Below are 24,700 nucleotides of genomic sequence, written 5' to 3'. Positions count from 1 at the left end.
GAGTCAGTCATTGCTGACTTTTCTCTTTCCCTTACTTCTTACGTTTATTCATCAGCAAATTTTACTGAGGCAGGATAGATCACCTAGGGACATCCCCTCTCATCCAGGACCAGACTTCGAACTTTTCCCTCTGTTCTTTGTTTAGCCAGCCCTCTCCCTATTTTAGTCCTGGCAAGGGGAGATAGGGAGATAAGTCCTTTCCAGTTTATATGCCATCTATGGCTGAGCCCTAACTTTTGGCTAATTACAATATCATTATAATGTCATCTGCATTGCAAATAATGCGGCTCCCATCACGCACCTCACTCCATGATGGTTCTGGAAACACCAAATAAGAAAGAAAGAATGGGAAACTGAGTCCCTCGCCTACTGGGAAGAGACAACGAGGCTACATCAGTAGCATATCTCTGGGCCTTGCCCCCCAAGGAAATCAAAAACCTATAATCCAGTCATCCTCGGTGTGACTCGCTCTCTGAGTCTGCCTGCGCTTCCCTCTTAAGTGTCTGCTTTCGCTTTAATAAACTTTGTGCTTTCCTGCTTGTCGTTCATCTGGCCTTGAGTTTTTTATCGTGGCATAAGACAAGAACCTGGTCATCGGAGCTCTAGGTTGAGTCCTCACTTAGACTTCCATCTTCATTGAGTTCTCTAGTGTCATGAACTTCACGTTCCAACAGGTTCTAAATTTATCTGCTTCTCTCCACCTGCGACACTACTTCCCTGGTCCAAACTGCCATCATCTCCCATCTTACTGTCTCAGCAGCCTTCTGATTTGCCCTCATCATTCCTTTCTTGCTTTCTTCACTTTCTCCCCTAGTTATTCCCTACATAGCAGCAGCTAGAGGGACCTTTTAAACTATAGCCATATCATCACTCTCCTTTTCAAACCTTTATACACTTCTCATCACACTTAGGGTAAAAGCAAGCCCTTTGCCACGTCCTCCAAGGTGGGGCGTAAACAGCCCCTGTCCACCTTTCCAGCCCCATTAGCACCTCTCTGACTTAGCTCACTTCGCACCCAGCCTCATTGGCCTTTCTGTTCCTCCTATGAACCAGGTTCTATCCTTCATACCGGATGCTACCTCTCTCCTCAGATATGTAGTTGTCCCTTTGCCTTTTGAACTTCACAGAGGCCCTACTTGGCCTCAGTAGTCCCTAGTCTTTCCCAATCACATCACCTTGTTTTTATTTTTATCACAAAACTTACCTCCACCTGGAATGTTCTCATGTATTATTATTTTTGTTGGTTTATTCTTTCTTTCTCTACTGAAAGTTCCTCAAATATAGGGACTTTGTCTGCTTTGTTTAATATCTGTCACCAGAGATGGAAATTTCCTATGCATAGTAGGTGTTTAATGAATGTATACTAAATAAATGAATGAGTGAAATTACGGATTTTACACACTAGTTCTTTCTGAACACTACTCATGTTAAAAATACAAAATGGGTTTTACTTACTGTTTTTTGGTGTGTGCACACACACATGTGTGTGTGTGTGTGTGTATGTGAATGTGTGTGCTTGAGAACATTGGTACCTATAACAACTTCCTGGTCAATTGGTCATCGCCTATCATTATTATGCATTTATTTAACAAGAAACAAATGATCTAGTTCTTTAGTTAGGTTTAAAGGAAATATTTCTGGTACATAAAAATTTAGCTCAAATGTTTTTTCTCTTGCAATATAATTAATCTATCAGTTGATAAATATAAATGGCCGATAGCAGATTGTTTTCAGAATATGTGGGAGTCGACTACTTAAAAAGCAGCAGTACACTGGGAACTTAAAAAGGCTCAGCTCTAGAGAAGGCAAGATAAAGACAAAGAGAGCTCCTCTGCCTTTAACATTTTGTTTCAAATTGTCTCTATTTCGACCTACAAACATCCAAGGACAAACCAAAAACTGCCCTGTGCTTTTTCTCCACCTGGATGTGCAAGGGCACAGCAGGGTCAGAATAAAATAGCTGATCCATACAACATAATAACAGGAATCAGATTTTGGTTTTTAAAAAACACATGAATTTTAAAAATATTAAGTCATTTAAACCATGAACGCTGGTGGTCTTTCCACTTGTTTGTAATACAGGTCAATTTCTTTCATCAATGGCTTAAAGGGGTTTCAGTATGCAGACTGTTCAACTCCTTGGTTAAATTTATTCCTAAGGTTTTCAAAAATTTGGGGGGGGATATTGTAAGTGGGACCGTTTTTCTAATTTTCTTTTCAGATAGTTCTTTGTTAGATATTGCAGCCCTTGCACGCTGTTGGTGGGAATGCAAAATGGTGCAGCCACTATGGAAAACGGTATGGTGGTTCCTCAAAAATTAAAAATGAAACTACCGTGTGACTCAGAAATCCTATTACTGGGTGTTTATACAAAAAAATTGAAATCAGAATCTTGAAGAGATATTAGCACTTCTATATTCAATGCACCACTATTCACAATAGTCAAAGTGTGGAAACAAACTAAACATCCATTGACAGAAAAATGGATAAATTGTAAAATATATGTGCAATGAAAAACCATTCAGCATTAAAAAAAAGGAAATACTGTAATATGTGACAACATGGATGAACTTTGAGAACATTGTGCTAAGTGGAATCAGCCAGTCACAGAGACGAGTACTACATGATTCTCGTTTTCCGTGGTATCTAAAATGGCCAAATTCACAGAATCAAAGAGTGAACTGGTGGTTGTCAGAAGCCGAGGTGAAGAAGAAACAGGGAGTCGCTAATCAACAGGAATAGCATTTGGGGTAAGATGAATATGCTCTAGAGATCTGATCTCATGTTAAATATTCTTGCCACAATAAAACAATTAATTAAAAAAACAAAAACAAAAATGTGAACTGTAGACATAGGTTTAAAAAGCTTTATTTCCTAGGAACTCATTGTGTTTTCCATTGTTCTGTATTATGGAATTAAAGATTAAAATCCCCTATAAAAATCTGCATTCAAGATGTAAAACAATAAAAAAAAAAGAAAGATAATAGCTCTTATATCGTGGACTACTTTGTTGTTTTACAACCACAGCCATTATCTAATATGATTTTCATAAACGTTTTATAAACTACACAAGTCAGCCACTATGAACTAAAGCATAATACGGAGGACTTGAACATTGGACAAAGACATAAATATTTTCTGATTGAACCCAGCACCCAATTTATGATTTCTTCTGACAACTTCTATGACAAGTGCCATTCAACCTTAGCTTAAATGCACCGTTTCCTGAAATAACCATCTGAGGAATATTTAGAATATAGAACATCTTTGAATAAGTCTAAGTCACCCATTTACACATTATATCACTTTTAAAAATGTTACTAAAATATAAAAAGAACAAAACAACATGACTACAAAATAGTTAAGATCATGGGCTATGTATTTTTGGAAGAGTAAAGCAACCTCTCTAAGCTTTGGTGTCCCCTCTTATGCAGTGAACGTGATAGTGATAGTACCAGACACACTGTATGAAATAATGTTTGTAACGGGTTAGCATTGTTCCCAACACAGAGAGCACATGAGGCACATGTTGGTTGCTATTATTATGAGCAGTATAAGCTGATGTAAGAATAACAGTCACATCACAAGGGATTGAGTCTACCTTGCTTTCAGATTGTCAGGATTCGAGGAAGTTGTTGATTAAAAAACAATCAAGTTAAACTACACTGAATGGAAAGAAAGCAACAAAATTTAGCAATTTAAGGCCAGATATCATATTTAATAAATAAATGAGTCAGTATGTTTGTGGGACTAATTATATGGTGGAGGCAGAGGCAAGGGTGCAGAACTCAGTTCAGTTCAAAACTCCTGAGGTACGTCAAATCAGGCACCAGACTAATACATTCGAGTTTCATTTCTTAATGGCAGCTTCAAGGGTTTCACTTCACAAAGTGTAACTACTAACTTCTGAAAATGTGTAATGAAAAATGTCTTTATGTTGGAATTTCTATAATGAAATATAATACAGTTTTTGATTGTGAGAAAGTACACAAAATTATTGAGAGGGAACTAGCAGAGGAGAAATTTTCTAGAGTTTTCTGGGTTTGAGATAAGATGTTTTTTCTTATTCAGATTGTTTTTAATTTTAATTATTTTTTTCTTAAGAAAGAGAAAGTTCATTTGAAGCAGATAAGAGGACACAATGTTTCTTTCTTTTTTAAAATACAATTTTTGTGCCTGGAGAAAGCAAATAAACAGGGGAAAAAAAGTCCAAATCAGAGTTCTTGCTGACCTCGTGAGAATATTGGCAGATTGAGACCTTTCCTACCCACCACCACCTTCCTTTAATGGAGACTGGCAGGTGAGGCGGCCCCCACCCAGCAAGGGGGAACAAGAGACCATTTTTCTTTGCTCAGCCATCCACTTACAGACTATGTGCATTCTTGCGTATGTATATGAGTATGCGTGTGCATGTTTTTACCTTTTTACTTTGATATGATTTCAAACCTGTAGAAAGAATTGCAAGAATGGTTCAAAGGACTCCATAGACTTCTTCCAGATTCTTCTACTGTTAACATTTTGCATTATTTACTCTCTTTCTGTCTATATTTACAAGATTATCTATGGACCCTTTCTACGGGCAAATAGAACTCTACTTCAGCTGTAGTCGGAGTGGACCCTGAGACTGCCTTCTCAGTAGCACATCAGAGCTGGAGGCTGCCATTCCCTTCCTGACACTCTCCCAGGACCTGAGATGAATGCATGACACTGTCAGTACTTGAGATTAATATTCTTCTCCACCCACTGTCCTGAGAGGTGGCTGCTGGCCCTCAGGGCCCCAGCCCCAGCATCAGTCCAACCACTATTCATATGTTTAGTGTATCAGAAACAAACAGAGCAGAAATCTGGGTGCATCATTTTGAAAAGTTGCCAACCCAGAGGATATAGAAGCACCAACTTAATAACAGGGAAAGCAATTTTATTCTTGCGCTACCCATGGCTTACATAAATAGCATCAGGTATTACATAATAATAGGACACTATTGCCAAATCTATTTCAGAATAAAAAGAACAGGCAGGATAAAAGACGTAGCCAGGGAAAGAGGAAAATGTCACTCATAGAGGCTTATGATAGCCACATTATTTTCAATCTAAAGAAAGAGATCAGAATAATAGACAGAAATGTTCTTTTTTCATAATGTAAAAGTTTAAATTTGGGTTAACATGTTTTGGATTTTCTAAAACAGTTTAAAAAAGTCAGTAACGAGATCAGGAACTGCTGTAGAGGTGACAGGTCTGTGAGCATGGGCCCTTCTGACCATCGAGGACACAGAACTGCATCATCGCTACTGAATTTGACATGTTTCTCACGAACCCCACAAAACTGACATTCCAAAAGTTACAGAAAGAATATCGCTGAGACATTTAAGAAAGATATTAGGAAATATATTAAAGTCCCGCTACTGTTTAAGTTTGATAAAATCTATGACAGAGACCTTAATCTGGATGTAATGAATTTTTAGGGTCTGTGGGAGGAGGCGCTCCCCCACCTGCTTCAGAGAGCTCAGCAGGAAGAACTCTGCCACAGAGCCCTAGGTTGTAATGGTCCAACTCCTGAACTTGCTCTTTCCCTCCGTGAGTTCCTCCTCCTCAATCTTTGTCTGACTTACCATGTCTGCAAGAACTAGATTGAAATCCTTTTTTTTTTCCTGAATATTCCTTTTCAGTAATGAAATACCTACCTAGTTGAAGCTATTTTTCTGGTGGGCAAGTTCCAAATGAGCACATAAAATTATGCCTGAAAATTATACATGAAGTATGATTTTAGAGGCAACCGCACCCCCTACATCTATAGACTACTATACCTGCTAGTGAAAACCCAGAATCAGACCTGTGGGTTTCCAAGTTTTACACCTGTTGCACTTATATGGAACATTCCAGTTTGTGACTTTCTCAGCGGCTTCAGAGACAGAGCAGATGTTCAAGGCACTGTAGACCATCTAACACATGAAAAGTTCAATTAACTGACGGGGAGGGCAGAATATGGCACCTTAGGATGTACTGCTTTGGCATGTAGATTATTTAGGCCGAAGACAGTTGGAGACCAGCAGGCTCAGGATGAACTTTTTAACTCCCCCCTTAGCTGCCTAAAAGAACTTAGATCACGGACCTGCACCAGAAAGAAATCTATTACCAAATATATTTTTTATATACAAAAAATTTATTTCATAACATGGCAAATATTTGTTCACCAACCATCTGCTCTTCTCAGCTTTCTGTAAATTGTCTTCTTCTCCTTTGAGACCCCAGATCTCGTACCCGCTTCTTTTTAGATCAGAATGGTATATAAGCCTCAATTACCTGACTGTTAGGGAGTCTTATATTTTTATGGGACTCCCATATGCATGAAATTTGCTTTTTTTCCTGTTAATCTGTCTATGTAGATTTAATTACTAGACCAGCCAAAGAAACTAGAAAGGGAGAAGGGAAAAGTTTTCTCTCCCTCCATAATCATTTTACTAAAAAACAAACAAAAAACCTATTTGATGTGTATACATCCAGCCCTGATACCCTGATATACTTTGCAAATTGACGAAGAATGATTGCATGCTACTTAACAGAGATAACATGGGATTGTGGAGAAAATGCCAGGTTTTTAGTCAAAAGTAAGAATTTGACTCTTAGCTGTCAACAAAACTCAATTCTTCAGTCTTACTTTCTTTTGTTTATAAATTAAAGACAACCATTACCCACCCTACTAGGTCTCTGTAAAGAATAAGCGACCTAATGAATGTAAAAAGCTTTTGTAATTAGAAACTGCAATACAGGTTCTAAGCAATGTTCTTATTGTCATCAATAGTAATTCACTTGTATTGTTGTTATCCCACATCTTGTAGAGCGAACCCACGGGGTATGCATTTCGCATGCGTTCTAGTTGAATAATGTACATCTGAATAGAGGCACAGCTTGAACAGCTAAGTACCTGGAGTGCAGGAACAATGCCTAGAATCAATGAGCGCATGGTAGCTGACAAAGTTCTCTTGGCTTGAATTTGGTCACTGGTGCTTTGGTTGATTCAAACATCAGAGCTCTGTGACGGAAAAACCTGTGTGGTTTAAAAACTAAGCCAGTTTGTTTAGTGTCATCTAAAGAATTGTATGCAGGGGAGCGGGAGAGGTATTATGAAGTCACACATGAATTCAAAATATTTTTATCAAGTGTCCACTATGTGTCTGACACTGGGTTGAATAGAGTCAGGTACAAGTGAGGCCTGGTCTTTGTCCCCTTCAGGGGACAGTTATTACTTCACACCTGTCATCTCATTCTCAGAAACAAAAATCATCTATATAAGGTGATTTCATATTCATCTCAAAAATGTTGCTTTGTTCAATATTGTGAGAGAGACCATCAGCTCTGTTTTAAAATCTTGGAATTTAAAGTTGAGAAAATTTAAACAACTTGCCTAAATGTTAATATAGCTATGGAGGGGCTTTCTTTACTTTAGGAATTAAACTCAATGTTCTTCTCTGGGTATTTGGTAAGGAAAGTGTGTAGGGTCAGTTCTCTCCTCATAGCTCTGAAGCTCTGTATCTCCACCTCCCGCTTAGGGATTATTTGGAAAGGTGGTTTTATCAGCATTTGCATGAGTCACCCATGGCAACAACAGAGATATTACTCATGCTAGAGTTTATTCATGGTCTACTTTCCTTGTTTCAAACCAATTTCCAAATTCTTTTCATTGTCCAAATTCTACTGGGGTGGTTGGTCTCTACTGATCTCCTCCTCCAGGCGGTCACACCCTGAGTAGTCCCCATACTGTACCAGAATTGGTCTGTGTGAATCATAGGCTGTGGGAGCAGTGATGGCATGATAACGCGATGGTATGATACTTCTGAGATTAGGCTTTAAAAGACTGTGATTTACAACTTAGGGCTCTCTTTTCATCTTGGGGTGCCACGGGGGAAGCAAGTTCTTAAATATCCTTATGTAGATGTCTGTGTCACAGGAAATGAAAGCCTCTTCCCAACCACCAGGTGAGTGAAACAGATTCTCCAGTCCCTTCAGGTGGCAGCAGTCCAGGCCACAGCTTCACTGCTATCTCACAAGAGACCTTGAGATAGAAACACCCAGGAGAGCAATTCCCAGATTCTTGACCCTCAGAAACTGTGTAAAAATAGCAAATGTTTGTTGTTTCATGCTGCTAAATTTGGGAGTACTTTGTTATGCAGCAATAGGCACTAAGACACTTATGTTTCAAACCTCACATTCAAGTCTTCTGATTCTCGAAAGTGTTCCCTGGTTATGCCAAGTCAGAGTTATCTGCCAACTTTTCTGCACTCCCTTGCCCACTGTGTTCTTATCTCTCTTAGAAAGACTGATTGCCAAAATAAATTTAATTACCAATTATTGAACAATGACTATGTGCCAGGTACATATAAGCAATTTACATATATTACCTCAATGTATTCTCAACAGACCTATGAGGTAGGTATTTTCATCTATATTTAACAAGTGAAGAGCCTGACACTTGAAGACATTTAGTAGAATTATATACCAGGCATTAAGTTGATATGTTACTCCCCATTGTCCACATGGGATAACCCCAGTGGAGGCCTGAAACCGAAATAGAACTGAGCCCTATAGACACTATGCTTTTTCCTATACTCACACACTTATGATAAAGTTTATAAATTGGAGACAGTAAGAGATTAACGATAATAACTAATAATCAAATAGAATAATTATATTAGTATCCTGTAATAAAAGTTATATAAATGCCATCTCTCTCTTTCAAAATATCTTATTACACTCTACTCATCCTTCTTCTTGTGATGATGTGAGATGACTTAGTGCCTACGTGATGAGATGAAAGGAGATGGAGACGTGGAACAAAAGGATGATCTACGCCCTGAGCAGGATGGAGTGAAACAGCATAAGATTTCGTCACACTACTCAGAATGGGATACGTTATAAAACATACGAATTGTTTATTTCTGGAATTTTTTATTTAATATTTTTAGTTCATGCTTGACCATAGGTAACTGAAATTGCAGAAAGAGAAACTGCAAATAAGGGACGATGAGTGTATTTGAGCCAAGACTTTTAGCTGCAGATGCTTTCTGGATGTACTATGTCACACTGCGTGGCTGTGCTAGCTCCCCTTCAAGCCCTTGGTATTTGAGACGGAGAAAACAGAAATGGAGAGAAGCCACAATACTCAGAGCTTATGCATGGTGAGAGAAATGGGAATAGAGATGAGAAGTGTGACATTCTTCTCCGTTAAGCTTTGTGTAATCTATTGTTTGGACATCTAGCTCATGGTAAAATGCTGCTTTATTCTACCCCTTTTACATCGTAGAGTTCTACATTAGAGAAATAATGTAATTCTTCATGAGGCTTTTCTGAATCGTGAAAATGTACGCCAAAATTAATACCATTGCCATTCTTTATAATAAAGATTTTATTACAGAAATCAAAAAGAAATCTAATATTAGCCAATCTCACTTTTAAATGTCCATGTCAAAATCCTAAATAAATAAAAGCAAACAAAATCCAATATCACATTAAGAAAACACATCATGAACAAGTTGAGTGTATTCTGGGATTTCAAGGATTACTCGATATTAGGAAATCCATTAATTGAACTCACATATTATTAATAGATATAAGGAGAAAAAGAATGAAGAGCTTTAGAAAAAATGCATCAATTATTCCTACTTAAAAAACAAAACAAAACAAAACAAAAATCTACATCCTATACCAGCAATTCTCTTTCAAGGGTTCTGCAAGATCAAACTATTTAGATAAAAATACTTGATATTATTTGTCTTTTTCACAATCATTCGCTTAAGAGTATACAGTAGTCTCTCACAGGTTATGTGGCATGTGATGTAGAAATGGATTGATGGGAGAAGTGGACATGAGAATGAATGCAGCAATGTTCTAAGAAGCTAAAGACTAAAGACTAAAGTGTAAATAGTTGACACAAGTGAAGCCATTTTAAAATGAAGCCAGAGCAGCAGTTCCAGACAAAAGGCTACAGGTCTTGCTCTTTGAACCTTCAGAAAGTTTGAAATAGACAAAACGACCTTTAGACCAGGCCACACCAAACTGTCTTCCAAACAACTGTTTGTAAAGCTAACAGAAAATCAGACATTCTGACCACAAGAACTAATGATTATGAGTTCTTCCAGAAAGCAGAATCAGTCAGCAGCCATGCATAGCTAAAGAGTAACTCAGCCTGTCAGCACCAGTAGAAACTCTTTTTCTTCCATTCATGTAAATTATCATCTTCCTTTTTTCATAAAAAGCCCTTGCCTTCACCCTGTAATGAGGACATTATTTGGGTTTCTGCTTCAATCTGTGCTCTCCTAAATGCAATTCGTAATCCCAAATAAATGTATTGCCTCTCATTTCAGCCTTTTATTTTTAGCTTAACAAAAGTGATTTGCAAAACTGTATAATAGTGCCACTTCTTTCACTAATTTTCCTTTGATAGTTAAAATGTGCCAATTTTTCATTAAAATTGTGCAAATGAATTAATTATGCAATTGGCTTCTTATTGTTATTTTAAATGAATCAACAAATATTTTAAAAATTCCTCAGTTTTAATTTTTAATTTGGTAAATACTTATGTATTGTGATTATGTTAAGAAATATATATTTGGTCTTCATCCTCATTTTTGGCAGAGCTCCTAAAACTGAATTTCCTAAGTATTAACAGTAGTAAAGGTGTCTTTTGTTTTATTAATGAGGTGCCTTTTGGACCCCACCCGTGGATGGGGACTGCCTACCAGGAGTACCAACTCTGTGATTTAGAGGGCTGGAACTTTCAGTCCCACATTTGGAGAGGGGAAAGGGGCTGGAAGTTGAGATCATTTTCAATGGCCAGTGATTTAATCAATCATGCCTCTATATAAAGCCTCCTTAAAAACTCAAAAGAACTAGGTTCAGAGAGCTTCTGGTTGGTGAATAGCTGGAGATTTGGAGAGTCTGGAGAGGGCATGAAATTCTGCACCCCTTCCCAAGTGTCTTCCATCTGGCTGTTCTTGAGCTATATCCTTTTATAATAAATTGGTAATCTAGTAATTAAAATGATTCTCATAAATTTTTCTAGCATATTTTTAAGTATTTTAAGGTGAAGAGATAAAATATTTGACATATGAATAAATAAGATATACTTGTATGTTTTAAGAGGTTTCTAGACCTGATATTCTCAGGGGAAAAAAATACTACTAAATACATTGTCTCCTGAAGAAAATATTATTTACTTTGGTGAACATATCCAAGTTATGATCAAAGAATAATCTTATCAGAAATTACTGTGGTGGAATATAGACTTTTTTAGAGGAATTTTTTATCTCAAGATGTTATTAATAATGTAGATTTTAAAATGGAAAGTAAGCTAACAGGGTGATCTGATCATAAATTCCTAACTGGGCAGGTCCTGATGGATGGTCACGATCTTCCTCCAGGCATGTAACTTTTTAGTAAAAGGTTTATCTTTGCCTTAAGCAAGCCTTGTCCAGTGTTTCTGTGCTTCTAGGTTAATACATTTTAGAAATTAGCCTTAACCACACTCGAGAAAGCACATAATCTTGTTAACTGTTTTGTAATCCAAATCCCACCTTGCTCTCTGCCACCTTTCTGTAATCTTTACTTTCTCGCCTTAATTTCAAATTCATCAAAAGAAGCTGCAAAACCGTTATTCTCTGGAACATTTGAGAACTTGCTTCTTTGGTATATGTCATCGATTTGGCTCAAATAAACTCTTACAAAAATTCTCTATAGGTTTGGACAACATGAAATAATTATAACAAAATTGTATTATTTTTTATGATAGAACTCTCTCAAATGTAGGATTCAACTTCTTGGTCCAGATCAACACAAAAATGGGATAGAGAGAATTTAGATGATTGTTTTTACATGTGTGAAAATCACGCCCTAGTCTTACTAAATACTACATCATTGACTAAAGGAGAAGCGTATATTTCACATGCAAAATAATGGACTTCGGTCATGGGGAAAATGTACAATTAAGGAGCAATCTTCACTGTTAATAATATGAGAAGAATTTAAATCTGAAGCTCCTTTTCCTTTCTTGCTCCTTTACTCCTAGTGAGTTTACTATCATATATAATCTGTAATACACTGAATTTAAAATTCAAATTGATAAAAAAGAATTATGTACTGTCTCTTTTCATTAAGGTGGTTGGAATATTATGCTCTCAAATTTCAGCCTGATCTTCTATTAATAACTTTCCAATTGTACCTTCTCCTAATGAGAAGCATTGACTCCTAGATGTGGAGGGAGGTCCAAGCAATGACTCAGGAGAGGTGACCCTTATGTCACAACCCTGGACTTTTCAGAAAATAGAGCTCTGTTCTGTGATGCCCATCCACAATTAGAAGGATAAAAACATTCTTTATTCAAAATAAATCTACTTTTTTGTATCTAAAGCAAAATAGGATAATTCTACTTCTTTTCTTGTGACAGCTGCTTATATACTTGAAAACAGATGAGCAGTAAGTAGCACCTGGCTTCACTGCCCTAAACTTCATTCCTCAGATCCTCTCACTTAATCTCACACATTTTATCACCACTCCCCACCCCCACACTCAATATTGTGCTTACTCTGCTCAAAAGATGGCCAGCACTTCTACATTTTACCCACTAAATGCAGTACTTCAGGTGATACCATACATCCTCTAGATTGTGTTTGTACTATTTCAAAGCATAGCAGAAACCTACCTCCCTTTGGCCCAGATGTTATCAGTTAGTTAAATAGATCTAAGAATATTTTGTAATGTATAATTTTTCAGAGTAGAAATGTGACACATATTCTTTGTAGAAAATTTAAATTACCTAAGATATCAAATATCCTAGAATAACTATAATCAACATTTGGCATATTTTCTTCTAATAGTTTTTCTCTCTCTCTATATATACATACACACATATATATTTAATTTTTATTAAAGTATAGTTGACATACAATATTATGTTTAGTTTCAGGTGTACAACATAGTGACTTGACATTTATAGATTGTAAGGTGTGATCACCACACTAACTCTACTACCCATTTGTCACTGTGCAAAGTTATCACAATGTTATTGACTATATTTCCCATATTTTTGAACAAAATTTGGATCATATTACATATAACTTTATGTGCAGAGAACTTCATTTTATATTTCAGTATAGTTTTTCTCTACATCTTTAAAATTCTTTGTATTTTTTATTTTGAATGGTTATATAATACCTTATCTTGTGGCTATATCCTATTTAACCATCTTTTTATTACTGAATACTATACTTTCTTTGATAGCTTTGGATAAGTTACCCTACTTGTGCAAAAGATTTTAACTTTTTATTCATATCATTAAATTATTTTTCAGAAAGATAACATGAAGGGATGTGGTCAGCAAAGTGCCTGTCAAAACACCTATAAGATAGAGGCGGGCACATAGGCCATGCCCAGGGAATACCACAACTAAATCCTTAGAGTAGTCAGGCCAGGTGAAAAGACTTCTTCTCCCAGCTTCTCCAACGCCTTCCACTCCATCCTTAGATGTGTCAGAAATCATGGTTAGTGAGATGGGAATTAGGAGTAAAGAGGCTAAATGAGAAAAACTTAGAAACCGACGATTGCATCCTTCCTCACTTGTAGAACCCAGGGAAAAAGAAGCCTCAATTTTAAATTAGGTATGTAGTTTGATTATGTCTCGCTACTGCATATTTAATCAATATTATGTCTGGGACTTAACGTGACTATAGAACACTTTAACAAAGAGTGACCAAAGAAGTCATGGGCCCATAAAGTTTTTTTGACCAAGTCCTAGAGAAGAACTAGCTTCACAGAGTGGATTTAATAGAGGGAATAGAAGCCTAAAAGTTACTTTACAATCACTGGCATATACCATTTTCATTCAGCGTGTTTAAGCCACATCTTCCCTATATTTGATAGCTTTTCATAAATAAGTAAAAGATCTCTGTTTCCTAAAGTCCTTTTCCTCCCTCATGATAATCATAACTAACCAATTACTCCAGCATTCCTGTCCTTCCCAGAACACTATGTCATCACTCTATTATAGATCTCACTATCATATTTGCAAGATAGTTATCCAGTTAAGTCTCAATCCCACTCATCCCTGGACTAGAATTTCTCAGTCACAGGAATAATGTTTTATTTACTTTGTGTTTTTAGCCTGTAGTGTAGCAAACCCCTATAAATGTTGGTTGAAAAATATACTAGGTGAATGAACAATGAAGGAATACATATTTTTTTAATGAAAATCAAAGAAATTTAATATTTTTACTTTATTCCATTTTTTCATGTCAAACAAGTCTCTATTTATTATATATTTAGAAAAATATATTCCATGGGGCAATAAAGTCTTGTGCTGTATTCAGTTGTTATAGATGTACTCTTAATTTTTTGATCATGCCTCAAAATAACATATGGGGTGTACACATTACAGCAGTATAACTAATCCTTAAAAAACAAAATTTTCAATTTTTCTAATTTTCTGAAAAAGTATTTATTCTTATCTAGGAGAAACCACTGGCAGGATCTCCTAACCCAATATTCATAGGAAGAAAGTTATTTTTATTATGAAACATTAGCTTAATCCTTCCAAGAGATAAAAAAATAAAATCTACAAGTCATTTTTATGAGACTCCTTTTTTTACCACTCTTATTGTGTTGAAATGCACCCACAACATATGGCAAATAAAATCAAGGTCACTGAATAAAACAGAACACCAATTAATAGGCTTCATTATATTCTATTTCAAGGTCATGATTATAGTGCACAAAGGCACTATAAAAAAACCAGCAGATTTTCTAGAAGAATGGACTTGATGTTATGTAAATAAAATTTATTTTTACCTGCTGATATTACCATCTGACTCTTGTATGTTTGTGGTCAGAGATTTTGTTGGGCTCATTACTCCTATGACATACCCTCTATTTCACTTTTTTTTTTTTAATTGCTAAGCTTTTTTTTTAAAAAAAACACAAAACTATTTTTGAGCAGTTCTAGGCTACTTTCATTTAACTCCATACCTTTAAGTTTCTTACATGTCATTTTTGTGCCTCGACACTCATTGGTTAAAATATTCCAATGTACGTACATGCCACAGTTTTCTATGAAAGAATATCTTAGTTGCTTCCAAATTTTGATAATTGTGAATAAAGCTTTTATAAGCAGTCATGCTTTTATAAGCAGACATAGAAGCCTAGGAAGTGTAGAGAGTCCCAAACAAGATAAACACAAAGAGGCTCATACTAAGAAGCACCATAATTAAAATGGCAAAATTTAAAGACGAAGAGAAAATCATGAAAGTAGAAAGAGAAAGGCAGCTAGTTAATTACAAGGGAGCTCCCATAACAATGTCAGCTGCTTTCTCAACAGAAACATTGCAGGCCAGAAGGCATTGGCACAAAATATTCAAAGTGATGAAAAGCAAGGACCTACAATGAAGATTACTATAACCAGGAAAGCTAACATTTAGAATCAAAGGGCAAATAAAGATCTTCTCAGCCAAGAAAAAGCTAAAGGAATTAACAACTACCAAGCTAGTATTACAGGAAATTTTGAAGGGAATTCTTTAAGAAGAAGAATGAGAAGAAAAAAAGGAACATAAATATGAGTAATAAAATGGCAGTAACTATGTACTTATTAAGAATCACTTTAAATGTAAATAGATTCCAATCAGAAGACATAGGACAACTGAATGGATAAGATATGCCACCAACAAAGGATGCACTTCAGATCAAAAGATACATAAACTGAAAGTAAAAGGATGGAAAAAGATATTTCAAGCAAATGGAAATGAAAAAAAATCTGACATAGCAATATTTACGTCAGATGACATAGACTTTAAAACAAAGACTATGAGAGAAAGAAGGACATCATGTAATGATAAAGAGATCAATTCAACAAGAGGTTATAACACTAGTAAACATTTGTGCATCCAACACAGGAGCGCTTAAAGATATAAAGCAAATATTGATGGAGATAAAGTGAGAGACTGACAGCAATACAGTCATAGTAGAGGATTTTAACACCCCATTGACACCAATGAACCAATAAAGAAACAGTGTCCTTAAATCACACACTAAACTACATAGATTTAATTGATACTTTTAGAGTGTTTCATCCCATAGCAACAGAATATACATTCTTTTCAAGTACACATAGATAATTTTCCAAGATAGAACAGATGTTAGGCCACAAAACAAGTCTCAGTAAATTTAAGAAGATTGAAATAATATCAAGTGTCCTCTCCAACCACAATGGTATAAAACTAGAAATCAATAACAAAAAAAATAAAAAATAAGAAATGCACAGACACACGGAGGCTAAATAACATGGTACTACACAATGAATGGGTTAACGATAAAATCAAGAAAGAGATTAAAAGATATCTTGAGGCAAATAATGAAAACACAACAACTCCAAATTTATGGGACACAGTGAAAACAGTCTTCAGAGGGAAATTCTTAGCAATACAAGCCTACCTCAAGAAACAAGAAAAACCTCAAATAAACCATGTAACTTTACACATAATTGAACTATAAAAAGAAGAGCAAACAAAGTCCAAAGTGGGTAGAAAGAAAGAAATAATAAAGATCACAGAAGAAATAAATAAAATTGAGTCTCAAAAAAACAACACAAAAGATCAATAAAACCAAAAGCTAGTTCTTTGAAGAGATAAACATAATTGATATTCAATCAGACTCATCAAGAAAAAAAGAGAGGACCCAAATAGCTAAAATCAGAAATGAAATAGAAGTGACAACTGATTCCACAGAAATACTAAGGGTTATAAGAAATACTATGCATAATTACAAGCCACCAAATTGGACAATTTGGAAAAAATGGAGAAATTTCAAGAAACATACAATCTTCCAAGACTAAGTCAAGAAGAAACAACATCTGAACTGATCGATTAGTACTAAAGAAATCAAATCTGTAATCAAAAAACTTTCCCAAAATAAAAGTCCTGGACTAGATGGCTTCATAGGTGAATTTTACCAAATAGTCATAGAAGAATTAACACCCATGCTTCTAAAACTATTCTAAAAAAATTCAAGAAGAGGGAAGCCTCCCAAGCTCATTTTAGGAGGTCACCATTATCCTGATCCTATAACCAAAGACATGACAAAAAAAAAAAAAATTACACCAATATCCCTGATGAACAAAAATGCAAAAATACTCAATAAAATTAACAAACCTATTTAAGCAATATATTAAAAAGATCATACAACATGATTTGGTGGGATTTATTCCTGGTATGCAAAAGCTGGTTCAACATCCACGAATCAATTAATGTGATATACCACATTAACAAACTGAAAGATAAAAATCATATGATTATATCCATAGATGCAGAAAAAACATTCAATAAAATCCAGCATCCATTTATGATAAAACTTTCAGCAAAGTGGGAATAGAGAGACTATACCTCAACATAATAAAGGCCATATGTGACATCCCAGAGCTAACTTTGTACTCAATGGGGAAAAATTAAAGTGTTTTCCTTAAGATCAAGACAAGGATGTCCACTTTCATCACTTTTATTCAACATAATATTGGAAATCCTAACCACAGCAATCAGAAACAAAAAGAAATAAAAGGCAACTAAATTGGAAATGAAGAAGTAAAACTTCTTCATTACTTGCAGATGTCATATATAGAGAGAACCCTAAAGATTCCACCAAAAATCTAGTAGAATTGATAATAAATAAATTCAACAAAGAAGCAGGATATAAAATTAATAGTCAGAAATCCATTGCATTTTTTTTTTTAAGGTGATGAAACCCTTGATTGACCTCACAGATTGCAAGGACCTTGTCAGGTTACAATCTCTTATTTTTTTATTTTTTATGCCTACAGCACCTGGTCTTCCTAGGTGGTCTCCCATCCAAGTACTAACCAGGCCTGACCCTGCTCAACTTCCAAGATCAGACGGGATAGGGCTTGTTCAGGGTAGCACAGCTGTAGATTCCATTGCATTTTCATACACCAATAATAAACTATCAGAAAGAGAAATTAAGAAAACAATCTCATTTACAATTTCATCAAAAAATTCTCAGGAAAAAAATTAAACTAAGGAGGTAAAATACCTGAACTGAGGAGATTATAAGTCATTGAAGAAAAATTGAAGAATATACAAATAAATGGAAACATATACCATGTTCATGGAGACAAATAACATCGTTAAAATGTCTTTACGACCCCCAAAATTCTATGGATTCAGTGCAATCCTTATCAATATACCAATGGCATTTTTCATAGAACTAGAACAAATAGTCCCAAATTTATATTGAACTATAAAAAATTCCAAATAGCCATAGCAATTTTGAGAAATAAGAACAAAGTTGCTGGTATTGCACTACCTGATATTAAACTGTAGTACAAAGCTATAGTAATCAAAACAGCATGGTATTGGCATAAAACAGACACATAGATCAATGGAACAAAATAGAGAGCCCCAAATAAATCCATGCCTATATGGCAATTTAATCTATTACAAAAGAGGCAAGACTGTACAATGGGGTAAAGACAGTTTGTTCAATAAATGGTGTTGGGAAAACTGGGCAGTAAAACTGGACAACCTTCTTACACCATATACAAGAATAAACTCGAGATGGATAAAAGACTTAAATGTAAGACCCAAAATCATAAAACTTCTAGAAGAAAACATAGGCAGTAACTCTCTGACATTGCTCTTAGTAATATATTTTTTTCTGATATATCTTTGTGCAAGAGAAAGAAAAGTAAAAGTAAACAAATAGGACTGCATCAAACTAAAAAGTTTTTGCACAGCAAAGAAATGCATCAACAAAACAAAGAAACAACCTACTGAGTATGAGAAGACATTTGCCAATGATACATCTGATAAGGTGTTAATATCCAAAAATTTATAAAGAACTCATACAACTTGACATCAAAAACAAACAAACTAACTAACTAACAAACAATCTAATTAAAAAATGGGCAAAGTACCTGAATAGATATTTCTCCAAAGAGGACACACAGATGGCCAATAGACATATTAAAGTATGTTCAACATCGCTAATCACCAAGGAAATGCAAATTAAAACCACAACAAGATATTACCTCAAATCTGTCAGAATAGCTATCATTAATAAATCTTAATACAAGGGTTGGTGAGGATGTGAAGAAAAGGGAGTCCTCATGCACTGTTGGTAGGATTACAAATTGGTACAGCCAATTTTTCCACTATGGAAAAGAGTTTGGAGATTCCTCAAAAATTAAAAATTGAACTATCTCATGACCCAGCAATACTACTTCTGGGTATTTATGCAAAGAAAACCAAAACACTAATTTGAAAGGATATATGCAACCCTATGTTCACTGCAGCACTATTTACAATAGCCAAGATATGGAAGCAACTTAAATGCCCATCAATAGATGATTGGGTAAAGAAGAGGTGGTACATGTATATATAAAATGGAATGTTACTCAGCCATAAAAAAGAATAAAATCTTACCATTTGCAATGACATGGGTGGACCTAGAGAGTGTTATGCTGAGTGAAATAAGTCAGACAGAGAAAGACAAATACCATATAATTTCACTCATATGTAAAATTTAAGGAACAAAAGAAACAAACAAACAAAATGGAAACAAACTCACAGCTACAAAGAACAAACTGATGATTGCCAGAGGGAAGCGGGAGTTTCAGGGCAGGATGAAGAAGGTGAAGGAATAAAGAAGTACAAATTAGTAGTTATAAAACAGTGATGGGGATGTGAAGTATGGCATAGGGAATATAGTCAATAATATTGTAATAACTTTGCATATGTAGTGCCAGGTGGTTACTAGACTAATCGGAGGCATCACTTAGTAAATTATATAAATGTATCACTACTATGTACACCTGAAACTAATATAAAATATTATTGAATGTCAACTCTAATTGAAAAAGTAAAAAATAAAATAAAACCCATTGGTTTATTGCATCTAAGTTTTAATATTTGTGGGCATAGATTTGCTTAGAATAGTCCTTTTTATTTTAAATGATTTTTTTAAATTGTGGAATAACTAAAAGCGTGGTAATTAGAATATTCCTTTCTTATCTTTTTAATGGCCATGGAATTAGTAATAATGGTCCCTCTTTTATATCTGATAGTAGTAATTCATGTTTTCTTTTTTCTTACTGAATCTGGGTAGAGGTTATCAACTTTATTGATTTTTTTCATAAAGCTAGCTTTTGGTGTTATTGTTTTCTTTATTGGTTTTCTGTTTTCACTTTTATCGATATCTGATCTAATTTTTATTATTTCTTTTATTCTGCTTACTTTTAATTTAATTAGCTCTATTTTTCTAGTTTACTAATCTAAAAGTTTAGATTATTAATTTTAGATTTTTAAAATGTGTTTTCAATGCTATAAATTTCCCTCTACTGCAACCACTAATTTTGATAATGTGTATTTTTATTTAGTTTGAAATATTTAAAATCACTCTTGATACTTTTTATTTGATTCTTGTTACTTAGAAGTATGTAGCTTAACTTTAACTATTTATAGTTTTTTTTTTTACCTTTCTGTTACCAATATCTAGTTTAATTTCATTGTGGTCTGGAAAGTTACTTCACATGATTTCTTTTAAAATTCTTTTAAATTTATTTACATGTGTTTTATGGTCCAGTATATAGTCTCTCTTGGTGAGGGTTCCATGGGAATTGAGAATAATGTGGATTCTGCTGTTGTTGGAAGAAATAGTCTATGACATTAATTAGATCCAGTTGATTGATAGTGCTGCTCAGTTCAATTATGTCCTTTGTGATTTTCTGCCTGCTGGACTTGTCTATTACTGATGAGGAGTGTTGAAATCTTCAACTATAATGGTGTATTTATCTATTTTTCCTTTTAGTTCTATCAGGTTTTGTCTTGTATTTTGATACTCTTAATGATCGGTTGTGCACACATTAAGAATTGTATGTCTTCATGAGGAATTAACCTCTTTATCACTATATAATGTTTTTCTTTATCTCTGATAATTTTCTATGCTCTGAAATTGGGTTTGTCTGAAATTAATATAGCTACTCCTTGTCTTTTCACTAGTGTTGGAATCTCTTTACTTTCTTCATCTCTTTTAGTCTATATCTTTATACTTAAGGTGAATTTCTTAATATACAGTTGGGTCTTATTTTTATTTACTCTGACAGGCTCTGTCTTTTATTCGCTATATTTAGAGCATTGGTTTTTAAAGTGGTTAGTGATATAATTGGATTAATATCTACCTTTTTTTCTTTACTGTTGTCTATTTTTTCTTTCTATTTCTTTTTTCCTTCCTTCTTTCCTTCCTTCCTTCCTTCCTTCCTTCCTTCCTTCCTTCCTTCCTTCCTTCCTTCCTTCCTTCCTTCCTTTTGAACCTAAACATGAAATAAACTGAATTGAGGTTTTTTTGTGTGACAAATAAATATCTGGAGTAAATTAAATAAAATCATGAATATAACAAGTTAGTGAAAATAACAAATTGAATATAAATCAATAATTTGTAAAAGTTTTAAAAATACCTGTGCCTCAACCTTATGCCAGGTTCCCATCTTCCCCAACAAAAATGTGCCTAGTTGGTGCTTCTCATAGTATATCTGCAGGAATATTTGTAATTGTGGTCTTGTGTTTTATAGTTTGTGGTACAATAATGTTCCCTCAATGTTTAAACTATAACTCTAGTGCTTCAAGGTGAGAGTAGGGTGACTCATTCTACATGGCCAACTCTGCTTCTCAGTGCACACATCTAAATGTGCTGAGAATTAAATTGGCCTAGGTTTCCTACACTACAGCATTTTGGATTAACTATCGAAGTCAGTGTTAATTGAGTGATGGGAATTCTTTCACAGTGTATTTGTATATCAAATCATCATGTTATATACTTTAAATATCTTATACTTTTATTTGTAATTATACCTTAATAAAGCTGAAAAACAAAACAAAATAAAAACAATGACTGTACAAAGAATATAAACTGGGTCCACAGTGGAACTGTGGGGAACAACTTGATTGCCCTTTATCCCATGGACCCAGAATATCAGAGCTATTCTATTTTGAAGGGCCAGTTCACTGAACTTCATAGTGAGTTTTATTTTCATGATGATTTTATTTTAAGAACCTCATCGCTCCTTTCTACTATTGGGTTTAGTCAAGGTCAATTAGATTTAATCCAATAGATTTTCGAAGTTGGAATCTTATGGAACTTTTTAAAAGTCTTATTCAAATCTACCACCTCTTCAGATACCATTAAACTTGACATTTAATGAATTTTTACACACATACACACACATACACTTGCTTTACCAGACTACTCCATACTGATTTATTTTAAAACAAAAAAAATGTATAGGGAGTATAAATTTTTCTGGAGTTATGAACTATATTAAGGATGAAGAAAGATAAGAGACTTTTCAAATGGGTACCCAATCCTCTCTGACTCCCATGCTTTCCTCTGACAAACTGATCTTGCCTTAGGGCTTCAACTGTCACTTTTACCCTAATGAATTTCAAGTTAATTAAATAGCCCCAAACATCCCTGAAACTTGGGTTCCACATCTACATCTATTGACATGACCTCTCTCTACTGGGATATCAAGTCACACTAAGCATGCCCTAAAACAAACTCACTACTCCAAATCTGCAACCAATTTTTAGGGAAATTCTTTGCAAATTCCTTATTTTCACAATTTCTCAATTGCTCAGATTCAAAATTTTGCACTGAGTTGTATCTTACAAAATGACACAGGATGGGGAATTTAAAGATAGACTTTCTGCTCTTCAAAGATTCATGGTCTGACAAATATTAAGACAAGTGCTCTGAAGTTAATGTTAATCAAACCACTATTAAATGCTAATATGCACTTGGAAGTCCTAGGCACAGAAATTAGGCAAGAAAAAATAAAAAAGAAACCCAAATCAGAAAGGAAGACAAAATTATCTGTTTGCAGGTAAGATGATTTTATATACAGAAAATTCTAAAGACCTCATCAAAAAACTGTTAGATCAACATATTCAGTAAAGTAGCAGAATGTAAAATCAACATACAAAAATCAGTAGTGTTTCTATATACGAACAAAAAATTATCTGAAAAAAATCTAAAATCTCATTTATGACAGCATCAAAAACGATAAAATATTTAAGAATAAATTTAATCAAGGAGGGAAAAGATCTGTACATTGAAAACTATAAGACATTGAGAAAAAAATTGAAAATACAAATGGAAAGATATTCTATGTTAATGCATTGGAAGAATTTATATAGTATATAGTACATTTTACCCAAAGTCATTTATGGATTCAAAGCAATGTCTATAATATTCTCAAACCATTTTTAACAGAAATAGAAAAAAAAAAACTATTTTAAAATTTGTATGGAACCACAAAAAGCTCCAAATAGCCAAAGCAATCCTGAGAAAGAACAAAATATAGTTCAAAGCTATGGCAATCAAAACAGTATGATATTAGCATAAAAATTGACACATAGACCAAGAGAATCAACAGCCCAGAAATAAACTCACGCATACGTGGTTGACTAATACTAGACAAGGGAGTCAAGAATAGTCAGTGTAGAAAAGACTGTCTTCAATGAATGATGCTAGGAAAATCAGATGTTCACATGTAAAAGAATAAAACTAGAACTTTATCTTTTAGTATTTGTAATAATTAACTCAAAATGGATTAAAAGTTTAAAAGTAAGATCTAAAACCATAAAATTTGTAGAATAAAACATAAGGAAAATGTTCCTGACATTAACATTGGCGAAGATTTTCTGGCTATGACATCTAAAACACAAGCAACAAAAGCAAAAACAAACAAGTGAGGCTACATCAAACTAAAAATTTCTGTATAAAAAAAAAAATCAACAAAATAAAAGGCAACCTAAGAATAGGAGAAGATATTTGCAAACCTTATATTCGATAAGAGGTTACTATCCAATACATATACTCCATAGCAAAAAAAAAAAAAAAAAAAAATAATAATAATAATAACACAAAAAACAAAAACCACAGACAAACAAAACCACAGCAAATAATCTGATTAAAAAGTGGGCAGAGGACCTGCATAGACAAGAAAATATTCAAATGGCCAGCAAGTTCATGAGTTCATGCTCAACATAATTAATTATCAGGGAAATGCAAATCAAAACCAGAATAAGATATTACATTATGCCTGTTAGAGTAGCTACTATCAAAAATATAAAAAGAGAACAAATGCTTGTGAGAATGTGGAGAAAAGGGAAACCATGTACACTGTTTGTGAGATTGTAAATTGGTGCAGCCACTATTAAAACAGTGTGGAGGTTCCTCAAAATATTAAAAATAGAACTATCAGATGCAATTCCATTTCTGGGTATATAGTCAAAAACGATAAAATCACTATCTCAGAGATATCTGTATCCACATGTTTATTTGCAGCATTATTTACAATAGCCAAGACATGGAAATATCCAAAGTGTCTGGAAAGAACCTAAGTGCTCACCAACAGATGAATGAATAAAGAAAACATGATAGATATATATTCATAAATCATAAATATATATATATGAATACATATATTCAGCCATAAAAAGGAAATCCTATTTGTGAAACCATAGATAAACTTGTAACCTGAAGGTATTATGCTAAGTGAAATAAGTCAGACAGAGAAAGACAAATATTGTATGATTTTACTTATATGTGAAATCTAAAAGAGCCAAACTTATAGAAACAGAACAGATTGGCAGGAGGC

The 24,700-nt window shown here is 34.3% G+C and overlaps 1 protein-coding gene and 1 pseudogene across 1 annotated transcript in view; both read right to left on the bottom strand.

Moving 5' to 3' along the window:
* The window catches only part of RGS7 (regulator of G protein signaling 7), a 500,731-nt gene that overhangs the window by 44,488 nt on the left and 431,543 nt on the right, over positions 1-24,700 (bottom strand). The window lies entirely within an intron of this gene.
* On the bottom strand, positions 17,837-17,955 carry LOC111731541 (annotated as a pseudogene).

The sequence above is a fragment of the Pteropus vampyrus genome, unplaced genomic scaffold (genome assembly GCF_000151845.1).
Source record: "Pteropus vampyrus isolate Shadow unplaced genomic scaffold, Pvam_2.0 Scaffold383, whole genome shotgun sequence".
In the NCBI taxonomy this organism is placed as follows: Eukaryota; Metazoa; Chordata; class Mammalia; order Chiroptera; family Pteropodidae; genus Pteropus; species Pteropus vampyrus.
This window is presented reverse-complemented; position numbering and strand designations above follow the sequence as displayed.